This window comes from Monodelphis domestica, chromosome 3 (assembly GCF_027887165.1).
Source record: "Monodelphis domestica isolate mMonDom1 chromosome 3, mMonDom1.pri, whole genome shotgun sequence".
Lineage (NCBI taxonomy): Eukaryota > Metazoa > Chordata > Mammalia > Didelphimorphia > Didelphidae > Monodelphis > Monodelphis domestica.
Window position 1 is genome coordinate 175,470,568 of NC_077229.1, and position 13,464 is coordinate 175,484,031.

The 13,464-nt window shown below is 37.8% G+C and overlaps 1 protein-coding gene across 1 annotated transcript in view; it reads right to left on the minus strand.

Annotated features, from left to right (window-relative positions):
• Positions 1–13,464, minus strand: part of SDC2 (syndecan 2) — a 134,252-nt gene that overhangs the window by 87,993 nt on the left and 32,795 nt on the right. The window lies entirely within an intron of this gene.

A 13,464-nucleotide genomic window follows, 5' to 3' on the forward strand; every position in this document is an offset into this window, starting at 1 on the left:
CCAAGAAACAGGCAGAAGAAAAAAGTAGGAAATATTGATCCTAAAGCCATAGTTGCCTGCATGTAAATGCATATAGTCAGAAATAACAGGAGGACAGCCAGGAGAAAGTAGGACTTCTATGGTTTTTTCAGTGATTATTTCCTCCTGCCTTTCTTACTTTTTCTTCATTCAAGGCAAAATTCATTCAGAAGTAGGAACTGCTCACTTGTACATCCTAAATGACTATTAACTATCTTGAAAAACTGCTTTCCTTTAAAAATCCTTTTTCCCTTTGGATGTATATCACCACCACTTACAAGTCATAGAAACCAAACCGTGTCCTTCCCTCTCTCCTATCTGTCCCAAAAAATTTCTAGAGAGCAAAGATCAGAGATCAAAGCCAACTAAATAAACAGTTCAGAACCAAACACTTCTCTCATTCATGCCAGCAGGAGGCAGGACATCTTTGCACTCTCAAAACACCAAAAGGCCAGACCAGCAAAAGTTCTGCAAATGCAGACAGGGGCAGTCTCTGGACTCCTTTTCCTTGAATGCTGCTACATACAGGGCCACAGACTTCAAGCTGGAAGGAACCTCAGAAGCCAAATAGTCTAACCTCATTTTACAGTTAAAGGATGTAGAGGCTTGGGTAGGCTGACTTTTTCTAAGTCACACAGGTAGTATTGGGGGCAAGATTTGAACTTGGGATCTCTGACACCAACCCCAATCTTCCTTCTATCATACCACATTACATACATACATACATATAACACATACACACAATCATAGAAGTTATTGTATATTTATTTATTTGTATACATATTTAATATATGTATATGGAGCCTTGGGGCACAGAAATGGAGTTTAAAAAAATGCTTGCTTATGAAGAGATTGTTGATTGACTTAAGGGCAAAGAAAATTCAGGAAATCTGGAAATGAGGAGAGAGTCCCTCTATTTCATGATCAGTCTCAGAGGTGAAAGGGGACAGGCCAGTGGAATGTCCTATATGCAAAGGAATAATATATTTCATACAAATAAATGAAATGTTTATACAAATCAAATTAATACAGATAGTATCTAGGAAGCTATAAAAGAATCCTTTGATAAGAAGAATAATTACTTTCTAATTTATGATTAATAGATATTTGTGTTTGGACTTCTCTCAAATTCAGGAATAACTGTAATTCACTGCAGGTTTTGTCATACTCATCTTTCCCCCTAACTTAAATGTTTGAGTGATCATGTTCTTAGACAAACACCATAATGAATCCTTTAAGCATAAAGAGATGATATCTTGTATTTCTATTTTTCAAAGGCTCACTTTTTTGTCAAAGTTAGTAATCAAGTTAGAGTATAAAAAAAATCCCAGGATAAGTGGTTTCCTTTTGAAAATCTTGTCAATGAGCCTACAGCAAGTTTTCCTAGTAATCAAATTACTTTACTGTATCTATGATAAGCATATAACATGCATAACCTTTAAGAAATTGATATTTTTATTAAAATGTATAGAATAAAAGTGAGTTTATCTGGCATGCTATCTACTTGAAATTTATATTAATTTATGAGACCAGAGTGATAGCTGATGTTCAAAACCAACACCCTGAGGCAAAGAAAGATCCTAAAGAAAGATTAAATTATGTTCAGCAGAATTTTCATAATGAATATTATTTGAATGTAGGTTCATTCTTTGGCATTTGATAACCCCAGAATTATGTGTATGTGTATGTAAAATTAATATATATATGTAAATATGAAAGGAAGTTTGAGGGCATTTAATGTCATGATGAATATTTTATAGGAATTTTATTTATGTTAACCAGTTTTATCCCATCCAATTCCTCATCCTCTACCTAGTTGTCAAAATAATCTTAAAATGTGTAATTAATAATAATATTAGTGCCAGAGCTCTGTTTCTCTGTTCCAGAACCTTCAGTGGATCCCTACTGCCTTTAGATTCAAATACAGTTTTTCCCAAATCTGGCATCATCTTCCCTTTTCAGATGTTCCACATCACATCCCGCTCTTCACACATTCAAAGTTCAGACCAAACTCATCTCTTGCTAGTTTTTTAATTCCTCATTCTAGCTGCTAATACCCCAGCATGGGTACCTTATTCCTAGAATAGCAACCTTCTCCCTCATTTCTGCCTTTTCGAATTCTTAACTTCTCAAAAGGCAACACTGCCTGTGAAAAGCTTTTCTTGGTTCCTGCCATGTCCAGAAGGAGGTTAAATTTGCTCTGTGTAGCTCCAGACAGCAGAAGCCAGGAGTGATAGGTAGAAGTTGCTGAAATGCAAATCAAGGCTTGATGTCAGGGTGGGGGGTGCTTTCTACCTTGAAAGGTGGTGGGTTCCCCTTCTTTGGAGGTCTCAGAACACCCAAGACAGTAGGATTGCTTACATGGAGAGATTGAACTAGCAATTAATAAGGTTCTTTCCAACTCTCAAATTCTATGATGTTCCCAGGTGTTAGTGATATCCATCCTCCCAAACGGTAACTTGTTACTTATCTAGGTATGCAAAGGATAGAGCACCCAGACCTGGAATCAAATACTGGCTCTGTAACCCTGGATGAGTCACTTCTCAATTTCCTCATCTGTAAAATGGGTATAATAATAGCACCTTCCTCATAAGGTTGTAGTGAGGTTCAAATGATATAATAAAGTACTTATCATAATTCCTGGCAAAATAATAAAGAATTATATAAAAGCTAGTTATTATGATGATGATGATGATGATCATCATCATCATCATCATCATTAATCTGAGTACACATTATATTCACCCATAGAATTCATACTTCTTGCCAATAGGGTTATCTTAATGGGGGGGGGGGGAAGAGCAGGGAGAGGAGGTTATCTTTGTATCCTCAGTACAAAGAGCAGTAGTAACTTTCACGTGGTAGGCAGTTAATAAATGTTTATTGAATTTGAGCCACAATAATTAACCTGACCACTTCGCCAACCATAACAAGATATTTTCTATGCACTCCCCAAAACTCCACAATCTGAAGGATGCATTTTTGTCATTTTTTAACAAAATAGTGTTAAAAGATACAAAAACGGCTACGTTAAGAAGCTCTTAGGAAAGAAGGTTTTAGTCCCCTCTGATGTACACAATAATGCCTTCAACCTAGACCAAAGTAGGAGCAAAGAAATATCTGTCCCAATCGGGTTCTAACTAACTGGTTTAGTACTCAGGAGATAGGTCTGATGTTCTGGGTATCTCATTTCCAAAAAGATAGAAATAAACAGGAAGGAATTCAGATGGGATAAACAACAATGATTAAGGAGTTGGAGGGACAGGCATGTTAGGGAAAAGTTAAAAAGAGAATTTGTATAGCTTGGCTAAGACAAAGCATCAGGGAAACACGATAACACAAGGAACCAAAATGAGGGAGAAAGAAAAGAATTATTCAGTGATTCAAGGGATCTTAAGTAAAAGAAATAGGATAGACTCTATAATCTCAAGGGAAAGGCTTCTTACAGGACAAACAACTTAAATGAGGAGAGTCTGGTATTACATGCTAGGAAAGAGCATTTATGAAAGCACCTTACCAATGCTTCATGTGTCAATTCAGTCTTGAAAATGAGCAGGAGTGGGGCAGCTAGGTGGCTCCATGAATGGAAAGCCAGGAGGTCCTGTGTTCAAATCTGCCCTCAGACACTTCCTAGCTGTGTGACTCTGGGCAAGTCATTTAACCCCCTTTTCTTAGAGCTTACTGCTCTTCTGCCTTGAACCAATACACAGTATTGATTCTAAAATGGAGGGGAGGAAAGGAGGGGAAGGGAGGGGAGGGGAGAAGAGATTAAGTGATTTGTCTTGGGTCCTCCAGCAAATGAGAGAGAACATATTTGAACTCAATTCTTCCTGGCTCCAGGTCCATTCCTCTAACCATTGGATCCCAGCTGCCTGGTAGTAGTACAACTTTGAGATACTTTATTCCAGGATAAGTCTTGGTTTAAAAATATTGAGATGGAAATATAAAGGCAAGTAACACAGATTATAACAGTACATGTGCTTTGCCATAATAGGAACTTAAATGTTTGTTTGAATGAATGAAAAAATGAAAGCAGTCAAGTGTCAAACTGTTGAATCCAAATGGGCCAGTAATTTTTAAGGTAATTAACTCTTTTTAGAAAACAGCATACAAAGATATTTTGATAATGACCAACCTATCATTTCTTGGTTATATGGTTTATGGTTCTTCTTCCTACACATTCCCAGATTTTTGTTTGGAGATTTGGGGGAACCATTTCCTTTCTTTACAAACAGACTGATGTTATTTAGTTACCTAATTCAATCAATCAACAAACACTGATCAAACATGTCAAGACACTGTGATGACCACAGATAACAAAGACAATGGATGGAACAATCAAGGAGCTTAAATTACATATGTGTATTATAAACATAAAAAGAATACAAATAAATAATCATTAAATGCATTCACTGGTAGCAACATGGTACAAGAGTTCCAGTTTTAGATACTTAAGTAACTATAAGACCCTGGACAAGTCACTTAACTGTTTGCCTCAATTTCCTGTCAAACTGTCCTGCCTCAAAATTCTGTCAAATGAGCTGGAGAAAGAAATGGCAAACCATTCCAGTATTTTTGCCAAGAAACCTCCAAATGAGGTCCTGAAGAATTGGACAGAATGAATTGACTAAACAACAACAGAAATGGCACTAGAATCAGGTTTGAATGCTCGTTCTGATCCAGAATGAGATCCAGATCCGAGCCTCAGTTTTCTGAGTCTGTTTATAAAATGGAGAAAATAAAACTTCACTATTTACCTCAAAGGGTTGTGGTAAGGAATGCACTTTGTAAATGATAAAACTACACAGATGCCCTCTAAGGTCCCTCCCACCTCTAAAATAAATATGTCACTATAATTTTTTTTAAGACAAAAAATGTTAAGGGGACTTAACCACTATGGCATAGCCAGCAAGAAGTCTAAACTGGCTTATTTCCCATACCAGATTTCCCCAATACACCACCACACTGCCTTCAGGGCTCTGTCTTTGTAAAGTGTTCTAAGTGGCTGTGAAAGGCTCTGTACAGATTCTTAGGGGAAAAAAATACATCCTTCTTTACTCCATCTATTGCTTTTATCCCTTGTCTGGCACTGGCTTCCATTTGGTCCCTCCACACAATCTGTCCACTGTTAGCATGAGATCATTCCCCCTTTGTGGCTACTGCCATCTCTAGGACTGCCTTCCTTCCTCCAGGCTCCCTGTTTCATAGCAAGTAGGCTAAAAGCATCTGGTGTTCCTGGCCTCCACCTTAACCCAGGAGAGGACAATAAGCAGGCTCTATAATTATGAAATATTTAAGTAAAGCCATTTGTACGTATCCATCTAAGTTATGAGAAGCAAAGGGTATTCAATAAAAATTAAAGCATTTTTATTCAATGCAACTAATGTATTCAATTCTTTTAGGGTGCCGATCAACTTGCTAGAATATGGGAGGATTTTCAACAGCTAAGAAGCAGGGCCCTGCCATGGGTGGAGATGTTAGCCCCTGAGCTAGATGACACTAGGTAATCACTTAAGACAGCCTGAGTTTTCTCAGCTGCAAATAGGAAGAATAAGAGAAACTACCTCCCTGGGCTATTGTGAGGATTCAATGAGTTAACAATACAAAACACAAAACCTTAAGAGCACTACATAAATGTTAGCTATTACCATTATTATAATAAAGCATGGCATTTATCTAGATAAATATATTGCAAAATTTAAAAGACACATGCAGTCACATAAAGTAGGTGCAAGAAAGTTGGCCTTCTGCAGTCAGAGGTCCTATGTTCAAATCCCAGTTCTGCCTCTTCCTTTGTGACTTGAGCCAGTGACTTGCTGCTCTGATCCTCAGATTTCTTTTTTTTAAAAATATATTTTATTTGATCATTTCTAAGCATTATTCGTTAAAGACATAGATCATTTTCTTTTCCTCCCCCCCACCCCCCATAGCCGACGCGCAAGTCCACTGGGCATTAGATGTTTTCTTGATTTGAACCCATTGCTTTGTTGATAGTATTTGCATTAGAGTGTTCATTTAGAGTCTCTCCTCTGTCATGTCCCCTCAACCTCTGTATTCAGGCAGTTGCTTTTCCTCAGTGTTTCTACTCCCATAGTTTATCCTTTGCTTATGAATAGTGTTTTTTTCTCCTGGATCCCTGCAAGTTGTTCAGGGACATTACACCACCACTAATGGAGAAGTCCATTACGTTCGATTATACCACAGTGTATTAGTCTCTGTGTACAATGTTCTCCTGGTTCTGCTCCTCTCGCTCTGCATCACTTCCTGGAGGTTGTTCCAGTCTCCATGGAACTCCTCCACTTTATTATTCCTTTGAGCACAATAGTATTCCATCACCAACATATACCACAATTTGCTCAGCCATTCTCCAATTGATGGGCATCCCCTCGTTTTCCAGTTTTGGGCCACCACAAAGAGTGCAGCTATGAATATTTTTGTACAAGTCTTTGTGTCCATTATCTCTTTGGGGTACAGACCCAGCAGTGCTATGGCTGGGTCAAAGGGTAGATATTCTTTTGTCGCCCTTTGGGCATAGTTCCAAATTGCCCTCCAGAATGGTTGGATCAATTCACAACTCCACCAGCAATGAATTAATGTCCCTATTTTGCCACATCCCCTCCAGCATTCATTACTTTCCTTTGCTGTTATGTTAGCCAATCTGCTAGGTGTGAGGTGATACCTCAGAGTTGTTTTGATTTGCATCTCTCTGATTATAAGAGATTTAGAACACTTCTTCATGTGCTTGTTAATAGTTTTGATTTCTTTATCTGAGAACTGCCTATCCATTTCCCTTGCCCATTTATCAATTGGAGAATGGCTTGATTTTTTGTACAATTGATTTAGCTCATTATAAATATGAGTAATTAAACCTTTGTCAGAGGTTTCTATGAAGATTTTTTCCCAATTTGTTGTTTCCCTTCTGATTTTAGTTATATTGGTTTTGTTTGTACAAAAGCTTTTTAGTTTGATGTAGTCAAAAGTATTTATTTTACATTTTGTGATCCTCAGATTTCTTAACTGTAAAATGAGAGGTGGACTACAGAGATGCCCTCTAAGGTCTCTCCTGCCTCTGAAAATCAATGATAAATTCACAAGAACAAAATGCTGCATGAAGCTTGAGTCACAGTAAAAGGGTGATTACTGAATGGGCTATATCAGAGAAGACTCCATGAAGAAGGCCACTGGCATTTTAGCTGGGAATGAGTAGGATTTTGAAATGAGAAGAAAGGGGGAAGCAATGAATGATAAGTCTAAGGATCAGTGTGGGCAATGCCAGAAAAGGGAAAACACGGTTCATGTATAAGGGCAGAAAATAATCTACATCCAGCTGTAGTAAATGTTACACTGAGGACTATAAAATGAAATAAAATTGGAAAACTCAGGTAGAACCAGACTGTAAAAAAGCCTTAAGTAACTGGAACCTTATTTGCTAGGAAATAAGGAAACTGAATAGTGTGGGGGGGAAAGGCAAGAAAGGTGATTAAGACCATTCAGTGAATAAAATTAATATCACAGTGATACAAATGGTAGATCAGACTAGGAGAGTTTTTGTTGTTCATTTGTTTTCAGTTGTGTTGGATTTTTCATGACCCCATTTGGGATTTTCTTGGCAAAGATATTGGAGTAGTTTACCATTTCCTTCTCCAGTTCACTTGACAGATGAAGAAACTGATGCAAACAGGGTTAAGTGACTTGCCCTGTATCATACAGTTACTAAATGTCTGATGGAGGATTTGAACTCAGAAAGATGAATCTTCCTGATTCCCAGGTCTGGCTCTCAATCTGCTGGGCTACCTAAGTGCCCTGTAGAAGAGGACTGGGAGGGAGGAAAACAAAAGAATAAAAAACAGCTTAGAAGGTGACTGCAATAGTCTTGGCACATGGTCATAGCAACAGGACTAGAGAGGCTCACAGAAGCATAAAATTAGAGCTAGAAACACCCATTGGAGCATAGATGCAACTTCTCTCTTTTACAAATAAGGAAATAGGGCCAGAGAAAGCAACCCAATTTGAGTCAAAAATGCCTGATTTTAATGCCAATCAACAGTCTTGAAAGGAAGACCATGAATGTATTGGCCAGCAGGATGGCAATGACACGTGTTAGTAGGGGTAAAGATGAGAAATTACATGTCCACTGGCGGGGCAGGGAGATGGTCACTCAAGTGAGGAATATAAGACAGAAACAACTGTGCATAACTAAAGGACAAAAATAAATTTACTGTCACTCATCTCAAGTATCCAAGCAAAGAATCATAGAATCTTAGAGGTCATGAGATCATAAATCATAACCTAGCCCCAACCTACCTCATGACATTTTCCTCCTCTTCTTGTTCCTTACAGTTCAGCCAACATGGCTTTCTTGTGGTTCCCAACTCACATTATTCCCTATCCATGTCTGTATCCTTTCATTGACTGTACTGCTTCCTGAAAAGGATTCTTTTTCACCTCTGCCTCTTAGAATCTCTACCTTCCTTCGAGTCTTGTCTCAAGATTCACCTTTTACATGAAACTTTGCCCTCCCTTCACAAAATTACCTTGAGATGCCTTTTTTAAAAAACCCTTCCATTTTAGAATTGATACTGTATATTGGTTTCAAGACAAAAGAGATGCAAGGGCTGGACAATGGGTGTTACACATCTCAGAAGTATCTGAGACCACATTTGAACCTGGGACTTCTTTTCTCTAGGCTTGGCTCTCCATCCACTGAGCCACCTAGGTGCCCCAATTGAATATGTCTTTATATATATATATATATATATATATATATATATATATATATATATATATATATATGTTTCTCCCAGATAGAATGGAATCCCTTTGATTCCATTATCCATTAAGCTCTATCTTAATATATTATATTATATCATATTACAGATTATTATATAAATAAATTATATTATTTAAATAAATTAATATTTAAATAAATATTTGTATTAGTTGTTGTATCTCAGAGCTAAGCTCTGCAACCAAATGGCACAGTGAATAGAGAGTGATGGCCCTGGAATCAGAGTGGCTCATCTTCTTGAGTTCAAATCTAGTCTCAGATACTTCCTAGCCGTATGACCCAGGACAAGTCATTTAAACCTGCTTGTCTCAGTTTCCTCATCTATAAAATGAGCCGGGAAAAGAAATGGCAAACTACTCCAGTATCTTTGCCAAGGAAAGCCCAATTGGGTCACAAAGAGTCTACATGACTGAAACAACTGGACAACATCAAAGAGCTGAGCATAGTGCCTGGAACAGAGTAAGCACTTAATAAATGATTATTTAAAAAAATAAAGTAAAAGATTACTGATTCATTGGAAAATTTTGAACTAGAAAGAATTTTATTCATCTAGTTCAAAAACCCCTCACTTTTCATATGAAGAAACAGACACAGAGACTTGTCTAAGATATCAAAGAGTTATTGAGTCTAACTCTTATCAAATATGATACTTAGGCATTTTATTCTAAATAAGCAAAATGATAACAACCATTTCCTACTGAAATGGCACAATGATATAATTCTTCCCTAAATATATACATTTAAGTGCCATTCTTCCAGGTGTTTATCATCTCATATGTCTTCATGTCATTTCTCTTAGGTTTCAATAGTGATAATTATTATTATTATATGATTAGCATTTATATAGCACTTTAAGGTTTGCAAGGCATTTAACAAGTCATATTAAAAGTGATCATCTTTAACAATATTTATCCAGCCTGTTAAATAATGTTTAACAGACCATGTTATCTCTTATTTTATCCTCACAACCACCATGGGAGGAAGATGTCATCACTACCCCCATTTTATAAATAAAGAAATCAAGGCAAATACAGGTTAGGTGACTTGCCCAGAATCACACAAACATTTGAGGTAGGATTTGAACTCAGACCTTCCTGACTCTAATACTGAGATGGAATTTTTAAGTAAAAAAATTACATTAGAAAATATTAAGCAGGAATATTTTTGCCAAAAAAAATCTTTTGAAGCTAAAATACTTCATTGAATTAATCCCCATAACTTAAAGATGTAATTTTATTAACCTCAGAGAAATTACAGAGGAGCTAATTGAGACAAAGTCACCAAATGACTTGCCCAAGACCATTCAAGAAATTTCCTCTGGTTAACCCAACACAGAGGGATCTTTGGAAAGACATAACTTCACATTCTGAGTCCTAAACTAGGATGTTCCAAATCCTAAATGAGAATATTTGTTTAATGTGATTCTTGCCTACTTTTCATCACCTCTTCCCCATCCACACATCTGTATGCTTCAGAGACAACTGTAGGCTCAAGACAAATTTAAGTCTGAGTCACAGTAGAGCAGGACCAGCAGACGATTAGCTATTATAAACAAAGATTCAGCCACTCCCACCCCCATTTTTTTCCTTCTGACTTCCAATTTTATGTCTCTAAAATGATCTATGTTAGAAAGTTAAATTTCATGAAAAGAATGTCCAATAAAGCCATTAATTTTATTTTTAGCTCATATGGCTGCAATTTCTGCCTGGAGCCTTTTCATTCCAAGAAAACTCTGAGCTGGTGAGGCACCTGGATTCACTTCAGGGTCTGTGCTCCATGAACTATTACATTCCACACATAGTTTCCCAACACAAATACTAAAACGTCTGCTCCCTAGTTCTTAGCTCACTGTCTGTACAACATTCCCTCCCTTTTGAAGTGAAAGAAAGAGATTTCACTTTACAGCATTGCCCTAGATTAAGCTTTAAGGGGAAAAAATGATGATGGGGAAGAGTAGCAAATACACTCCAGTATCCTCATGGAATAGTCACAATTTTGGAACAGAATATTTTGATTTGATACTTCACAAATTTATTACTTTGCCTAAATTCTCACCCCCTACACAAAATACTTAGGGTCAAAGAATAAGTCCCATTTCCCAGAGGAACCCCTTTCTTTGTCTCCTAGCAGGGCCATTTGTTGATTCTTAAGTTAGAGTTACAAAAACCAGATTCCCCAAGCATCTCTCATTTTCCTTTTTTTTCCTTCTTTGGATTCCAGTGCATTTTATTAATTACCCTCACTTTCAGAAGCCATGTTTTATGTTGTGCTCTTTCCAACAACTCTCCACCCTCTTTTGCCCTCCCACCAAGATTTCTAGGGCTTTAATAGCCAGTCACACAGCCACCCCATACTGAATAATTATAGTTTCTGATCAATTAATCTAATCACCTTTTCACAGATTTTTATCCGATTACAGATGTAAATCTCCCTCAAAGTCTCTCAGGGAAAGGGCAGAGCTGGATACAGGCTCTCTTCTAGACATATCCAAGAGCTCCTGAAAACAATTTCCATTAGCAAAGTAGACTACTCAAATGTTACAAAAAAGGAGAAGCAGCACCATTTCTTCGTCTTCTTTAAAGTAAATAACCTTATTCTCTGGCCATCATGGTATTCCTCCCTTCAAGTTGTCAGGAGGAGGGCTTAAAGGTGTCCTGCCAAAAGCAAGTTTGAAAATTTCAGAATGGGAAACTATAAGGGCTATGAGGGCATACACAGCATGTAACTCTTGGGAAATTCATTTTTATTCATATTTTGAGGGGTTGGGGGAGTATCTGAAACTGAGAGAAAAAATATTCCATCACCCCAGTGAATGATTCATTTCAAACCTAACTGTGAAGTAAGCGAATTCATATATGTCCTTGGAGGATTTTTCCTTGAGGAGCTACAAGCCTTCTGCCTCTTACAAAATGCAGGGATATGCACATCTCTATCCAAACTCAAAGTGACAAGCAATGAAAAGGAGAAATTCCAACCCCAGGCAAAAGCAACAGGTGGGAAAAATACTCCATTTATATCAAACTAATTCAGGATGAGGCTCCCCTCCTGCCTAGAAGAAGCTGCCACCTGAGGAATGTGACTCCTCTCTACCAAATGCAGTTTTCACTTGCAATTTGGGTAATCATAACTCACAATGATCAAGCTTGAGGTTTTGCAAAATACCCTTTTTGTCAAGTTAGCTATTGTAAATATTACCTTTTCTCAGATGAAGAAACGAAGGCTTGAAGATGATACCAGATCATGGACTTAAAGCAAGAAAGGGACACTGGAGGTCATCGAGTCCTACCTCCTCATTTTACCAATGAGGAAAACTGAGGCCCATCAAAGCAAAGAACTCTGAAGCAGGGATACCTATGACAATGCATTTGGCCAATGGTCTTGACAAAAAGACTGTGTGGTTGTGTGCATACCCAGGATTCATCTTCCTGAGTTCAAATCTAACCTCTGACGCTTTCTAGCTATGTAACCCTAGGCAAGTCACTTAACCTGTTTGCCTCAGTTTCCTACTCTGTAAAATGAGTTGGAGAAGGAAACAGCAAATCATTCCAGTATCTTTGCTTAGAAAACCCCAAATGGTATCATGAAGAATCAGACATGAAATGACTCAACAACCACAAAAGAAAGGGAAAAAAAAACAACAGCCCGCCAACTGTTCATCTAGATAACTGAAATTCCACTTACTAATAACAGGAAAACTTAATAATAGCATTTTTCAAATATATTCCAAATGCCTTTAAGTTATTTCCCCTGCCCGGCATGTTATCAATATATTTCCCCCCATGGCTTTATAAGATACACTTTATAGTAATTGCTTATTCAGTACCTGCACAAATTTACTTCTATTCAACCCCTTGAGATAATTTGAATAGAAAGTGAGCAATAAGGAATTCTTAGCCCAAAGCTAGGAGCAAGGAGCCACTACTATTCATAAATGAAGTGAAGCAAAGCAGTTAGATGATTAACTTTTTGAGCCATCTTAAACTATTCATCAAAAGCAACAAAATGGTTCCTTGGATAAAGGAGGAAGAGGGAGGCAGAAATAAGGAACTAATTTTCATCTTTTTATTTCTAACCCAATCCCTTCTCCTGCGTGAGGACTTAATCATCACCAGGTAACCATTTTCCCAAAAAAAAAAAAAAACTCATAAAAGGGCAATCCAGACTTCAAAGGCCCATCAATCAATAAACAACACATTAAGAAAGACCACAGACACAACAGACATGTCCTGAATTAGGGACAGCTAAACAAAGCCCACGTTCTCCTCCCAGAGAGGAGCTTCAAACATGTCCCTGGCTCATTACTTTTATGCCGACATGTCTGCTTGACTCTGGAGACTGCTGGCAAGAGGAGTAGACTGGCAAACCTTATGTAAAGGGTAGGATACTCTGAAAAATTCAATTCAAGAAAGAGGGCTCTAGGACAGCTAGGTGGCTCAGTGGAGAGAGAAGCATGTCTAGAGAGGAGAGAGCCTGGGTTCAAAACTGACCTAAAGGCACTTCCTAGCTAGTTGTGGGCAACTCCCATTGCCAACCCTTATCACTCTTCTGCCTTGGAACCATACACAGTATTATTTCTAAGACAGCATGTGAGGGAGGGAAGGGAGGGGAGGGAGGGGAGGGAAGGAAGGGAGGGGAGGTAAGGAAGGGAGGAAGGGAGG